The following is a 16,611-nucleotide window of genomic DNA, read 5'->3' as shown; positions in this document are numbered from 1 at the left end:
GCCAGAAGAGAGTGGAGGCCAATGTTTGACATTCTTAAAGAAACGAATTTTCAACCCAGAATTTCATATCCAGCCAAACTAACCTTCATAAGCGAAGGAGAAATAAAATTCTTTACAGACAAGCAAAAAATGCTGAGGAATTTTGTCACCACCAGGCCTGCCTTACAAGAGCTCCTGAAGGAAGCACTAATATGTAAAGGAAAAACTGGTACCAGCCACTGCAAAAACATACCAAAATGTAAAGACCATTGACATGGTGAAGAAACTGCATTAACTAATGTGCAAAGTAACCAGCTAGTATCATAATGACAGGATCAAATTCACATATAGCAATATTAACCTTAAATGTAAAAGGGATATATGCCACAAATAAAAGACACTAACCAGCAAATTGGATAAAGGGTAAGGACCCATTGGTGTGCTGTATTCAGAAAATCCGTATCAGTGCAAAGACACACATAGGCTCAAAATAAAGGGATTCAGCAATATTTACTAAGCAAATGGAAAGAAAAAAAAAACCAGGGGTTGCAATCCTAGTTTCTGATAAAACAGACTTTAAACCAACAAAGATCAAAAAAGACAAAGAAGGGCATTACATAATGGTAAAGGGATTAATGCAAAAAGAAGAGCTAACTATCCTAAATATATATGCATCTATTACAGGAGCACCCAGATTCGTAAAGCAAGTTCTTAGCAACCTACAAAGAGACTTAGACTCCCACACAGTAATATTGGGAGACTTTAACACCCCACTTCCAATATTAGACAGATCAATGAGAGAGAAAATTAACAAGGATATTCAGGACTTGAACTCAACTTTGGACCAAGCAGACCTAATAGACATCTACAGAACTCTCCACCTCAAATCAACAGAATATACATTATTCTCACCACATCACACTTATTCTAAAACTGACCACATAATTGGAAGTAAAATACTTCTCAGCATGCAAAAGAATGGAAATCATAACAAACAGTCTCTCAGACCACGGTGCAATCAAATTATAACTCAGGATTAAGAAACTCACTCAAAACCACACACCTACATGGAATCTGAACAACCTGCTCTTGAATGACTACTAGGTAAATAACAAAATTAAGGCAGAAATAAATAAGTTCTTTGAAAACAATGAGAACAAAGACACAATGTACCGGAGTCTCTGGGACACAGCTAAAGCAGTGTTTAGAGGGAAATTTATAGCACTAAATGCCCACAGGAGAAAGCGGAAAAGGTCTAAAACCAACACCCTAACATCACAGTTAAAAGAACTAGAGAAGGAAGATCTAACAAATTCTAAGGCTAGCAGAAGACAAGAAATAACTAAGATCAGAACAGAACTGAAGGAGATAGAGACATGAAAAACCCTCCAAAAAATCAGTGAATCCAGCAGCTGATTTTTTGAAAAGATTAAAATAGACCACTAGCCAGACTAATAAAGAAGAAAAGAGAGAAGAATCAAATAGACACAATATAAAATGGTAAAGGGGATATCACCACTGATCCCACAGAAATACAAACTACCATCAGAGAATAATATAAACACCTCTACACAAATAAACTAGAAAATCTAGAAGAAATGGATAAATTCCTGGACACATACACCTTCCCAACTCTAAACCAAGAAGAAGTCGAATCCCTGAATAGACCAATAACAAGTTCTAAAATTGAGACAGTAATTAATAGCCTACCAACCAAAAAAAAGCCCAGGACCAGACAGATTCACAGCTGAATTCTACCAGAGGTACAAAGAGGAGCTGCTACCATTCCTTCTGAAACTATTCCAAACAATAGAAAAAGAGGGACTTCTCCCTAACTCATTGTATAAGGCCAGCATCATCCTGATACCAAAACCTGGCAGACACACAACAAAAAGAGAAAATTTCAGGTCAATATCCCTGATGAAGATCGATATGAAAATCCTCTATAAATTACTGTCAAGCCGAATCCAGCAGCACATCAAAAAGCTTATCCACCACGATCAAGTCGGCTTCATCCCTAGGACGCAAGGCTGGTTCAACATACACAAATCAATAAACATAATCCATCACATAAACAGAAACAATGATAAAAATTACATGATTATCTCAATAGATGCAGAAAATGCCTTCGATAAAATTCAACACCACTTCATGCTCAAAAACACTAAATAAACTAGGTATTGATGGAACGTATTTCAAAATAATAACAGCTATTTATGACAAATCCACAGCTAATATAATACTGAATGGGCAAAAACTGGAAGCATTCCCTTTGAAAACCAGCACGAGACAAGGATGCCCTCTCTCACCACTCCTATTCAACATAGTATTGGAAGTTCTGGCCAGGGCAATCAGGCAAGAGAAAGAAATAAAGAGTATTCAGATAGGAAGGGAGGAAGCCAGACTGTCTCTGTTAGCAGATGACAAGATTGTATATTTAGAAAACCCCATCATCTTAGCCCAAAAACTCCTTAAGCTGATAAGCAACTTCAGCAAAGTCTCAGGATACAAAATCAATGTGCAAAAAATCACAAGCATTTCTATACATCAATAATAGAGAGCCAAATCATGAGTAAACTCCCATTCACAATTGCTACAAGGAGAATAAAATACCTAGGAATACACCTTACAAGGGACATGAAGGACCTCTTCAAGTAGAACTACAAACCACTGCTCAAGGAAATAAGAGAAGACAAACAAATGGAAAAACATTCCATGCTCATGGATAGAAAGAATCAATATCGTGAAAATGGCCATACTTCCCAGAGTAATTTATAGATTCAATGCTTTTCCCATCAAGCTACCGTTGACTTTTTTCACAGGATTAGAAAAAACTACTTTAAATTTCATGTGCTACCAAAAAAGACCTAGTATAGCCAAGACAATCCTAAGCAAAAAGAACAAAGCTGGAGACATCATGCTGCCTGACTTCAAACTATACTGCAAAGCTACAATAACCAAAACAGCACGATACTGGTACCAAAACAGATATATAGACCAGTGGAACAGAACAGAGGCCTCAGAAATAATTCCACACATATACAACCATCTGATCTTTGACAAACCTGACAAATACAAGCAATGGGGAAAGGAGTCCCTATTTAATAAATAGTGTTGGGAAAACTGACTAGCCATATGCAGAAAACTGAAACTGGATACCTTCCTTACACCTTATACAAAAATTAACTCAAGATGGATTAAAGACTTAAATGTAAGACCTAAAAATCATAAAAACCCTAGAAGAAAACCTAGGCAATACCATTCAGGACATAGGTATGGGCAAAGACTTCATGACTGCAACACCAAAAGCAATTGCAACAAAAGCCAAAATTGACAAATGGAATCTGATTAAACTAAAGAGCTTCTGCACAGCAAAAGAAACTATTATCAGAGTGAACAGGCAACCTACAGAATGGGAGAAAAATTTTGCAATCTATTCATCTGACAAAGGGCTAATATCCAGAATCTACAAAGAACTTAAACAAATTTACAAGAAAAAAACAACCCCATCAAAAAGTGGGCAAAGTATAAGCACAGACACTTCTCAAAAGAAGGCATTTATGCAGCCAACAAACACATGAAAAAAAGTTCATCATCACTGGTCATTAGAGAAATGCAAATCAAAACCACAATGAGATACCATCTCACACCAGTTAGAATGGCAATCATTAAAAAGTCAGGAAGCAACAGATGCTGGAGAGGATGTAGAGAAATAGGACTGCTTTTACACTGTTGGTGGGAGTGTAAATTAGTTCTACCATTGTGGAAGACAGTGTGGTGATTCCTCAAGGATCTAGAACCAGAATTACCATTTGACCCAGCAATCCCATTACTGGGTATATACCCAAAGGATTATTAATTATTCTACTATAAAGACACATGTACACATATGTTTATTGCAGCACTGTTCACAATAGCAAAGACCTGGAACCAACCCAAATGCCCATCAATGATAGACTGGATAAAGAAAATGTGGCACATATACACCTTGGAATACTATGCAGCCATAAAAAAAGTTGAGTTCATGTCCTTTTCAGGGACATGGATGAAGGTGGAAACCATCATTCTCAGCAAACTAACACAGAAACAGAAAACCAAACACTGCATGTTCTCACTCATAAGTGGGAGTTGAACAATGAGAACACATGACACAGGGAGGGGAACATCACACACCGGGGCCTGTAGGGGCGTGGGGGCTAAGGGAAGGATAGCATTAGGAGAAATACCTAATGTAGGTGACAGGTTGATGGGTGCAGCAAACTACCATGGCACATGTATACCTATGGAACAAACCTGCATGTTCCACACATGTATCCCAGAACTTAAAGTATTAAAAAAAAAAAAAAAAAAAGCCTTTCCTCATTTAATTGACTTAGTGCCTCCACTTACTTTAAAAACAATCACACATGTTTCCTGACAGATGACAGCTGTCAGAGTTAATTATTGATGAAATATAATTAGACTATATTGTGGATGTCAGTCTCATATTGTCTGCATTAGGAAAAAATGTGAATGTGTGTTCTTTAGTTTAAAACATCACGTGATAGAAAATGATTATGAAAGTGGAGATGTGGCTCAGTCAAGGAAAGCATTAAACAAGATGAGAGAAGATTGAAGGAGTAGTTTTCTAGACAAAGAAGAAAGAAAGGCCACACTGGGTATAAAGATTAACCACCATGGCACAGGCACTGAATGACGTAAAACCAAAGCTGGCTCTTCATTTGGAAGTGCATCCTAGCAAAGAGAAGAAGAATGTGATTTCTTTATGGCAGTTCAAAGTTGAGTCCTAGTTAATTATTATACAAGCAGTGAAGCAGTAGTCAGCCAATGCTGTCTGCAGTAACCGAGGTGGGTTATGCATAGGCAATGCAATCACAACTAACATAAGCCCAAGTAGAGTAGGCATTATTTTGTTTTGTCTCCTTTCTTCTTCAACCTTCTTTTTTATTCTTTCTTTCTTTTTTTCTTTTTTAAACCAAGTCTCATTCTGTGGTCCAGGCTGGAGTGCAGTGGCACAATCTCGGCTCACTGCAACCTCTGCCTCCTGGGTTCAAGTGATTCTCCTGCCTCAGCCTCCCAAGTAGCTGGGATTACAGGCATGCACCACCACTCCCAGCTAATTTTTGTAGTTTTAGTATAGACAGAGTTTCACCATGTTGGCCAGGCTGGTCTCGAACTCCTGACCTCCAGTGATCCGACTGCCTTGGCCTCCCAAAGTGCTGGGGTTACAGGCATGGGCCACCGGGCCTGGCCATCAACATACATTTTATCTTGTCTTTCTTTCTTACTGCCCTCCTCCAACTGTCCACCTTTTACATGGTTCTCTAATATAATGTCTATATTGTTGAATGAAGGACTAACTCACGCTCCTTCAAGTAGGGCTCTCAGAGAACTGAGATTGCTAAAACTTATTCTACATATTATTCTTTATTCTTTCCTGGTTCTCCTTCTCCTTTTAGCTAATCACGAAGTCTGACCCTTTTAGTATTGGAGTGTGGGGAGGACAGAAAGATGGAGAGAGAGAGGAAGAAAAGTTCTGACTAGATTAGTGTCAATGGTGTACTGGAACCAGCTCCTACTAGCTTGTAAGAACTAATTATTAAACTTTCAGGAATTTTCAATTCAGTTATTACATACAGCCATTAATGTATATAAAATTAAATTAAATAACTTGTATTTAAAATAAATGCAATAAATACTAAAAACTCATCACTTCCTAATTATTTTGCTACATTTTACTCTGGGGTCAGAGGAGGACGAGAGCCAGGAAAGAAACAAATAATAATGTAAGGAAAGAATTTTAGAATATTTACACCACAAATAACTTACAAACCAGGGCTATCCTGACAAAGATTCTTTGCTTAGCCAAACCTTAGTCAGGAGCCTTCCCCTGGGTCCATCTGAGAGAGACATCGTAAAATCCAGTTTTAGCAAAGAGCCCTGCTATGTCAGTTTAGCGAGAACTTTTCAGTCTTAATATCTGATCACCCTTGATGTCTGATGAGGTTCCTCACCCTCCACTATACCCCCAGGCGAGGTCTGATCACACTGGCCTGTCTTTAGCAAGAATATTGTTAGGTTGGCTTAGCCAGAATCTTACCCTTGATGTTTTACCTCTTAGTAATTTTCAATCCACTGACCCCACCCTACTCCTTGGCTATAAATGCCCACTTGCGCATGCTGTGTTCTGGGGTTGAGCCCAAGCTCTGTCCCCCACTACGAGACCTTATTGCAGTGGTCCTGAACAAAGTCTTCCTTACTGTGCTATAACACGTGTCACTGAACAATTTTTTTTTTTAACAACCTCCCCGTGGTTGTTAAACATTTACCAGCACACAGCTGAGTAGTATTGTTCTAAGGCAGTTTCACACCTTCTTAGTATGGCATTGATTTAAAGCTGACTCTATCATAAGGAATTCTGTAATGCCTTTAGAGACCTGACCCACCATTGGTAGGTAATCCTTCATATTCAGTTCACTTGATCTGGGAGAATGTAAATTCTTTTTTTTTTTTTTCTTTGAGACATAGGTTAGCTCTTGTTGCTCAGGCTGGAGTGAAATGGCACGCTCTCAGCTCACCACAACCTCTGCCTCCCGGGTTCATGTGGTTCTCCTGCCTCAGCCTCCCGAGTAGCTGAGATTACAGGCATGCACCACCATGTCCAGCTAATTTTGTATTTTTAGTAGAGACGGGGTTTCTCCATGTTGTTCAGGCTGGTCTCGAACTCCCGACCTCAGGTGGTCCACCTGCCTCAGCCTCCCAAAGGGCTGGGATTACGGGTATGAGCCACTGTGCCCAGCCAAGGAGAGACTTCTTAAACAAGATACAAAATCCATCATACACACACAAGAGTCAAGACTGATTAATTGCACACAAATCATGTGGTAATATTATGCCCTCCTGGGCCAGGTCTAAGCCATGACAGACAATTCGTTTTTTTTTTTAATTAATATTTATTTTTAAAAAATAAAAAAATGATAAATTGTACAACATGAAAATTAAGAACTTCTGTTTATCAAAAGACATCATTCTCTTTTCCAATTAGAAGATACTTAAAACACATATAACTAGGAAAAGATTAAAATCCAGAATATATAAAGAATACATAGCCAGGCGGGATAGCTCATCCCTGTAATTCCAGCACTTTGTGAGGCCAAGGCAGGTGGACTGCTTGAGCCCAGGAGTTCCAGACCAGCCTGGGCAACACAGTAAGATCCCATCTCTACAAAAATTACAAAAAATTATCCGGGGATAGCGGTGCATATCTGTAGTCCTAGCTATTTGGGTGGCTAAAGTGGGAGGATTGCATGAGCCAGGAAGGTTGAGGCTGCAGTGAACCATGACTGTGCCACTACACTCCAGCTAGAGTGAGAGTGAGACCCTGCCTTAAAAAAAAAAAAAAAAAGAATATCTGTACATCAACATCAATAAGAAAAAGATGAACAACCCAGTAAAAATTGGGCAAAAGCCTTAAATAGGCATTTCAAAGAAGAAAAGACACATATGACTAATATCATATTAAAAGGTTAAATCGGCCGGGCACAGTGGCTCACACCTGTAATCCCAGCACTTTGGGAGGCCGAGGCAGATGGATCATCTGAGGTCGGGAGTTTGGGGCCAGCCTGGTCAACATGGCAAAACCCCATCTCTACTAAAAATACAAAAACTAGCCGGGCATCGTGGAGCATGCCTGTAATCCCACCTACTCAGGAGGCTGAGGCATAAGAATCGCTTGAACTCGGGAGGTGGAGGATGCAGTGAGGTGAGATTATGCCACTGCACTCCAGCCTGGGCGACAGAGTGAGACTCCATCTCAAAAATAAGAAAATAAAAGATGAAATCATAGAAATGCGAATTAACACCATAATAAGAGGCAATTTCATAATTAGCAGATTGACAACAATTTAAAAGTCCAAGAACACCAAGTGCTGGTCGGGTCACAGAACAGCAGGAACTCTTACACACCACTAGCAGGAATATAAAGTGATGCGAGCACTGTGGGAGCAGTTAGGCAACATTTCCTAAATTGAACATGCATCCTACAACCTAGTAATTCCACTCCTAGAAAAATCCCTACAGGACACCAGGACACATGCACAACATTTTAAAATAGCTAAAAAGCAGAAACAACCCAATTGTCCTTACATGGAAGGAACAGATCTAAATATTCATCAAGAGGAGAATGGACACATAAATTGCAGTACTTTATATGACAGGGTATCTTATGACTGAGAAAATGAGTGAAGATATCAACGTGGATGAATTTTAGAAACCATTCTTACAAAGTTTAAAAACAAAAAAAAACTAAATAATATGTTATTTAGGACCCATTTATTTGTGGTAAAACTTGAAATAAAAGGAATAAATTATAAACAAAATTTAGAGTAGCAATTACTTCTTGGGAGAGGCAGATAAATGGTATGGGGAAGAAGTCTCAGAGGACTCCAAAACATTAGTAATGCCCTCCATCTTGAGTGGTATTGTGCATCACAGATGGGTTTTTTTGTTATTATTATTCATTGCTTCCACAGGATGAAGATATAATATATAATTAATATGTTATTATATATGTTAATTGTAAAGTACATAACCGTATATAATTTATACTACATAATACTAATATACTATATATAATGAATATATACTATATAAATTAACATATTGTATATTAGTATTAATTATATAGTATATTATATAAGTCATCCTGAGTGGTGGGGTTCTACATTGTAATTTTCTATATTTCCCATGGGCCGGGCATGGTGGCTCACACTTGTAATCCCAGCACTTTGGGAGGCCGAAGTGGCCAGACCACTTGAAGTCAAGAGTTTGAGACCAGCCTGGCCAACAGGGCGAAACCCCATCTCTACTAAAAATACAAAAAATTAGCTGGGCATGGTGGCACACACCTGTAATCCCAACTACTCAGGAGGGTGAAGCAGCAGAATCGCTTAAACCTGGGAGACAAAGGTTGCAGTGAGCTGAGCTCGAGCCACTGCACTCCAGCCTGCGGGGACAGAGCACAACTCTGTCTCAAAATAATAATAATAATAATTTTCTACATTTCCCTAATTGCTTTAATATTAATGCAATACTTTCATGATCAAAAGATCGTGTTTTTTAATAATGTCTAGAATGTTTGCACTTTTTTTGAAATTTGATCTGAACCTTCAGTCTAGTTTCATGCTGTGGGAGGGATAATCTCTAAAGATTTGACATTGCTATCTAGTTGACAAATAGGTGTCAAAATGCTAATGCACAAATTTCAGCTATGCCAACATTGCCTTTACTTATTTAATTTCTTTAGTCAGAATCTCACTCTGTCACCCAGGCTGGAGTGCAATGGCATAATCTCAGCTCACTGCAACCTCCGCCTCCTGGGTTCAAGCGATTCACCATACCTCAGCCTCCCAAATAGCTAGGATTACAGGCATATGCCACCATGCCCGGCTAATTCTTGTATTTTTAGTAGAGAGGGTTTCACCATGTTGGCCTGGCTAGTCCCGAACTCCTGACCTCAGGTGGTCCACCTGCCTCAGCCTCCCAAAGTGCTGGGATTACAGGCATGAGCTGCCGTGCCCAGCCACTAACGTTGCCTTTAAACATTCAGTATTCCTTAGTCAGTATTACTTCCTTCCTATCTTTTGAAGATATACTTCCCATTTTTATGTTGAGGCTTTTATCCTTCATATTTCCAACATCTCTAAAGTTCTCTTGAACTCTGAAATTCAGTGACTCAGAAGCCTTGGATGAAAACTAAGATTCTTTTTTTCCCCTAGCCCTTTAGCAACATCTAGTGGGTATTTAGAGACAGGACAAGACAAACTTTTTCCTACATAAGGATCAACTGTATAGATGGCAAATTTGACTTAGCAAAAAAAAAAAAAAAAAAAAAAAACAGCCTTAAGTCTTCAAACAAAATCTCTCCTGTGATTAAGTAATTTGCTACATGCATGGGTGTGTATGTAAACACTTAAGATAAGTCCAGCTGACATTTCCTCATTTAGCCTGCTGTAAACATAGACAAGAGTTGTTACTACATGAGTTGTTACTACATTACATCATGTAGAACCTCATGAAAGGTCTGAAGCAAGAGTACCAGCACAGTGTGTAAACCTCCAAAAGCCAAAAGGAAGAACTTGCATAGAATGGCATCTTTCAGGAACAGAAGTCTCTAGGCATAGAAGCAGAGAGTAACAGAGGAGAGAGAGCAGGAGGGGTGGGTTAGGGAGGGAGCACAAGAAGAAAAGAATAAAGCAAAATCACTGGGACAGATAGATTTATAGAATCCAGAGTTCTTATCCTAAGATAACTGCAGCCCAGTCATCGCTCGCTTAACCAAAAGTAGGTTTCTCTTCATCCTTCAAGCCTGCTCTCCCAAAGAACTTTGCCATCTTTCCCTTTGACTTGCTTCATTACCTATCTCATCTCACTTTCACTGGAGGTTCTGGTCCTAGGTAGATGACGGCTGATAGCTGATGACTGAGAGAAAAGAAGCTCCTAACTTCTGTCTATAGAAGTAAATAAACTATGACTGCAACCTCTCCTATTCCCACCAATACTTGAGTCCTAACAAAAGCAGCTCTTTTCCTAGAAAGCTGGTAACACATTCCTAAAATTAGTTTGCATTCTGACCTTTACAACATAGGTGGAGACTCTGTCAACATTATCCAGTTATAAGAAGGGGATGGCCTGAGAGTCAGACACCCTGGGCTCTTTAGCCTCATTACTTTTTAACCCTATTATCATAGACACTTTATCTAATCTCTCTGTGTCTCAATTTCTCTATCTACAAATTAGATATGATTAATCATATCCTTGCAATTTTCATAGACAGTTCTCCATGATCAATTAACATTTATGAAAATGCTTTCCCCATAGAAAAAAATCCATGAAGCCTAGGTAATAGTATCAGCATTCCCATGAACACCTATGAAACAAATACCTGTTTATGGCTATCAACATATGGTGCTGGGCTGAGCTCCACACAAGTTAGGTAAACCCAGTTTTGCAATCTAGGACTATGTTGTTCCAATTTGGCTTATGACAGGAGAACATAGAACATTGTGGAGGAATTTTTGAGGCAGAATGTTGGGGAGTCAGCAAATGTGAGTTAGGGGAAGGGAGGACTTGTCCTATCAGATATTAAAATACATTTTAAAGCTCTGTTGGTTAAAATATCATAATATACTGGATCAGGGATAGACAGATAGCTCACTGAAAGGTAATGGGGACCCCATAAACAGATCTATACATGTATGAAAATGCTTGGCAATGTAGATCAATAGGGAAAGGAGGAAATATTTAAGACACAATGTTGGAACCATTAGTTATTTGTGTATGAAAAATTGATTCTGGATCCATACCTCAAACTGCACACAAACTCAATTCCAGATGGATCAATGAAAAAGCCAAATTTTTTTAAATTGGAAGAAAACACAAAATATCTTTATATAATCTCAAGATAGAGAAGGATTTCATAAACCAGACACAAAAAACAAAATCCATGAAGAAATGATTGATAAGCTTTGCTCCATAGAAATTAAGATTTGTGTTCTTTGTTGTTGTTGATGTTGTTTGAGATGGAGTCTCTCTCTGTCGCCCAGGCTGGAGTGCAGTGGCATGAGCTCACTGCAGCCTCTGTCCACTGGGTTCAAGTAATTCTCATGCCTCAGCCTCCCAAGTAGTTGGGATTACAGGCATGTGCCACCACACCCAGCTAATTTTTGTATTTTTAGTAGAGACGGGATTTTGCCATGTTGACCATGCTAGTTTCAAACTCCTGACCTCAAGTGATCTGCCGCCCTCCGTCTCCCAAATTTCTGGGATTACAGGAGTAAGCAACACGCCAGCAAGAATTGTGTTTTTTGAAAAGACAAGGAGAGAGTAAAAAGGGCAATGCATAAACTGGCAGAAAATATTGCAGAACATATAACCAGGAAATTAATTTAGGTTATATAAAGAACTCTACTAAATCAGTAAGAAATCAAACAAACCAATTAAAAAAAAGGGGCAAAGATTATGAACAGGCATTTCTCACAAGAGAAAGTATGAATAGTGGGTAAAATACAAGAGAGGATGTTCAACTTTATTTTCAATGAGCAAAATGTAAACTGAAATTATAAGTAACATCATTCCACATTTACATATACCTAGATATATTCCCTTGGAAGCTTTTATACAGGCACATTAAGAGACAAGTTCAGAATATTCACCAGTGCCTTTTTTGTTAACAAAAACTGGAAAAAAGTTTATTAACAGAAGAATAAATAATAAATTGTGATATGTTAATATAATACAACAGCTAAAATAAATGAACTGCAGTTGTATCAATATAAGTGACTTGAAAACATAAAGTTCAGCCAAAAGGAAGGTATGGAAGAACGTACCCATTTATATAACCTTCAGAAAAAAATAAGACAAAGCTTCTCAAAATATATTGCCTAGGTCGGGAGCCACCAGTGGCTCAAGCCTATAATCCCAGCACTTTGGGAAGCCAAGGCAGGCAGATCACCTGAGGTCAGGAGTTCGAGACCAGCCTGGCCAACACTGTGAAACGCTGTCTCTACTAAAAATACAAAAATTAGACAGGCACATTGGTGCACATCTGTAATCCCAGCTACTTGGGAGGCTGGGGCAGGAGAATCACTTGAACCCGGGAGGCAGAGGTTGTAGTGAGCCAAGATTGCACTGCTGCACCCCAGCCCAGGCGACAGAGCAAGACTCCATCTCAAAAAGATTTATACATATATATAGGCTAAAAATACATAGATCTTGGTAATATTATAGAGAAAAGCAAGGTGATAGCAGTGACAGTAGCACAATTTTTCAGTCTCTACAAACGCCTACATAAAACAGATAAACTAGATGTTAAAACCAAAAACTCGTTGGCAACATTTGCAACACAGCCAGGTGACAAGGTCTCTCTACAAACCTCAAAACACAAGTTGGTGAAGATAGGCACAGCCACAGACCTGTTTGGTCTCAGGGTGTATGTAGGAGGAAGATGAGGAAAACAGTGGAGTGTCTAGTAGCCCTGAGAACAGGAAAACTCTAAAATAGTCAAGAATATTCACTGGACAGAATGGTGGGCCAATTCCAGAACAGCTGCTAAACTAAGATGAGTATTGTCCAATTCAATAAGGTTAAATATAAAGGTCTTTGGTAAAGTCTTTAAAAAGCTCAAGTAGTCTGGGTCACATGAACTTGTAAAGACATCAAACAAAACTGCCTTTCAAGACAAAGTTCCATATGGTGGAGCAACTGCTGAAAATAGAAAAGAATAGAAATTCAGAATGCATCTAATAATGTAAAAATGCTGTTTGAGAAAGCTTATTGTTTCAGTTTTTATATGTGTGTATTGCTAAAATATAAAGTTTACTTTCTTACAGTTGGTCATGAGCAAAAGTTTGAAACCATACTGCGATGGCTTTCCCAAGTCGTCATCATCTTCTTCTTGTTTTTTTAAGACAGGATCTTGCTCTGTTGCCCAGGCTGGAGTGCAATGGTGTGAACATGGCTCACTGCAGCCTCAACCTCCTGGGCTCAAGTGATCCTCCTGCCCCAGCCTCCCATGTAGTTGGGACCACAGGCACTCACCACCACACTGGCTGACTTTTTCATTTTTTGTAGAGATGGGATCTAACTTTGTTGCCTTGATGTCTCTTTGTTGCCTTGGCTGGTCTCAAACTCCTGGACTCAAGCAATCCTCCTGCCTCAGCCTCCCAAAGCATTGAGCTTAAAGGCATGAGCCATGGTGCCAGGCCCCAAAGTCTTCTTTTTTTTTTTTTTTTTTTTGAGACAGAGTCTCACTCTGTCCCCCAGGCTGGAGTATGGTGGCATGATCTCAGCTCACCTGCACCCTCTGCTTCCCAGGTTTAAGTGATTCTCTTGCCTCAGCCTCCCGAGTAGCTGGGACTACAGGCACCTGCTACTATGCCTGACTAATTTTTATGTTTTTAGTAGAGGTAGGGTTTCACCATGTTGGCCAGGCTGGTCTCGAACTCCTGACTGCAAATGATCCACCCACCTCAGACTCATGAAGTGCTGGGATTACAGGCGTGAGCTACCACGCCAGCCCCAAAGTCTTCTTAACTCCAATCTTTCTTACTCTGCCTTCAGAATTATGTTCCTAAAACTCTCATCTGGTCTTTTGCTTATCTCCTGCCACGGTCTGAGTGTGTCCTGAAAGTGTTCATGCATTAGAAACTTAATTCCTCAATGTGGCAGTGTTGGAAGGTGTAGCCTCATGGGAGGTGTCTGAGGGTTCCACTATCATAAAGGGATTCATGAAGTTCTCACGGGACTGTGTTAGGCCCCTGGACAGCATTTCTGGACCCACCCCTGGCCAAGGGAGTGCTCACCACCCTGAAGGGAAGGACGTAAGCCTGGCTGGATTTGCCACCTGATGACAGGCAACTCAGCATGGAGCGAGGGACTCCATTTGTTTGGGGGAAAGTAAAGGATAAGAATAAGAGTTTCTGACTACGAATCCAGGGAATTCTCTTGAATCTTACCTAAGACCAGCAAGGCGGTACTTCTATGAGTCTGCAAGAACCACAGTGTTACTAGGTTTGGGGTGCTCCCTAATGCAGATATTGCTGCAGTGACCAGACAATTAGATCACAATACTTAATTTCCTTTGAATACTTGGAAAGCCTTCCCAAGAAAGACAAGTACAAACAAACCCAGACTGCAAAGACTGCAATAGATACCAAACTCTTCAATGCCCAGATATTGAAAAACATCCACAGAATCAAGACCATCCAGGAAAACACAGTCTCACCAAATGAACCAAATTAGGCACCCGTGACCAATCCTGGAGAGACAGAGACATGTGACCTTTCAGGCAGAATTTAATATAGTTGTTTTGAGGAAGCTCAGTGAAATTAAAGATAACATAGAGAAGGAATTCAGAATCGCATCATATAAATTTAACAAAGAGATTGAAATAATTTAAAAATTCAAGCAGAAATTCTGGAACTGAAAAGGTCAATTGAAATGCTGAAGAATGCATCAGTCTCTCAACAGCAAAACTGACCAAGCAGAAGAAAGAATCAGCAAGCTTAGAGACAGACTGTTTGAAAATACACAGTCAGAGAAGACAAAAAAAAAAATTATAAAAAAATGAAGCACACCTACAAGATCTGGAAAATAGCCTCCGAAGGGCAAATCTACGAGTTACTGGCCGTAAAGAGGAGATAGAGAGATCAGGGTAAAAAGTTTATTCAAAGGGATAGTAACAGAGAGCTTCCCAAACCTACAAAAATATATCAGTATTCAAGTTTAAGAAGGTCATAGAACACAAAGATTTAAACCAAATAAGACTAACTCAAGACATGTAATAATCAAATTATCAAAGTCCAAGGGTGAAGAAAGGATCCCTAAAAGCAGGAAGAAAAAAGAAACAAATAACATACAAAGGAGCTCCAATACTTGTGGCTGCAAACTTCTTAGTTGAAATCTTACAGACCAGGAGAGAGTGGCATGACATATTTAAAGTGTTGAAGGAAAAAAAAGCGTTTATCGTAGAAAAGTATGTCTGGTGAAAATATCCTTCAAACATGAAGAAAATGTGAAAGAAAAATATCTTGTGCCCCCAAAATCACTTAGCTAAAGTGAAAAGTCAAACTGGGAACCGCTTAGGGCAAATCTAATTCCCATTCTATTCAAAGTCACCCCTCTGCTTACCGAGACAAATGCATATATGGGCCGGTTGAGGTGGCTCACGTCTGTAATTCCAGCACTTTGGGAGGCTGAGGTGGGTGGATCACGAGGTCAGGAGATCGAGACCATCCTGGCTAACACAGTGAAACCCCATCTCTACTAAAAATACAAAAAATTAGCCGGGCGTGGTGGCAGGCGCCTGTGGTCCTAGCTACTTGGGAGGCTGAGGCAGGCGAAGGGTGTGAACCTGGGAGGCGGAGCTTGCAGTAAGCGAAGATCACGCCACTGTACTCCAGCCTGGGCGACAAAGCGAGACTCTGTCTCAAAAAAAAAAAAAAAAAAGCATAAATGCGTATCTGATTGCCTCCTTTGGAGAGGCTAATTAGAAACTCAAAAGAATGCAAACATTTGTCTCTTATGTACCTATGACCTGGTAGCCCCCTTCCAGCTTTGAGTTGTCCTGCCTTTCCAGACTGAACCAATGTTCATCTTACATATGTCGATTGATGTCTCATGTATCCCTAAAATGTATACAACCAAACTATGCTCTGACCTCCTTGTGCACATATTGTCAGGACCTCCTGAGGCTGTGTCATGGGCACGTCATCAACCTCGGCAAAATGAACTTACTAAATTGACTGAGACTTGTCTCAGGTTCTCAGGACATTTTGGTAACCATGAAGGGATTCTGAGTGGAGGTGCCCCTGCCTGTTGACAAATCCCCTATTGGTGCTTGGTACCAACATGAGCTAACTTTATGGCTCAAACCAATAGGATAATTTGCTGAGGCCTGAGAGCACCTGCTCCAGAGAATTCCTGATCTCCCAAAATTTGATTGAAATCTAAAGTTTATTTTGCCGTACAACTCTTTTTTTTTTCTTCCATGGTGATGGAAGGCAGGTAACTCCTTTATGAATTATGAGCTCACTTCCAAAGGGGAGATGAAAATTTGGTTTTTGTTTGCTTGTT

General features: G+C 39.7%; 1 long non-coding RNA gene across 3 annotated transcripts in view; it reads left to right on the top strand.

Annotated features, from left to right (window-relative positions):
- The window catches only part of LOC105475133 (uncharacterized), a 32,893-nt gene that overhangs the window by 11,712 nt on the left and 4,570 nt on the right, over positions 1-16,611 (top strand). The window lies entirely within an intron of this gene.

Source organism: Macaca nemestrina, chromosome 6, assembly GCF_043159975.1.
Source record: "Macaca nemestrina isolate mMacNem1 chromosome 6, mMacNem.hap1, whole genome shotgun sequence".
NCBI lineage: Eukaryota > Metazoa > Chordata > Mammalia > Primates > Cercopithecidae > Macaca > Macaca nemestrina.
This window is presented reverse-complemented; position numbering and strand designations above follow the sequence as displayed.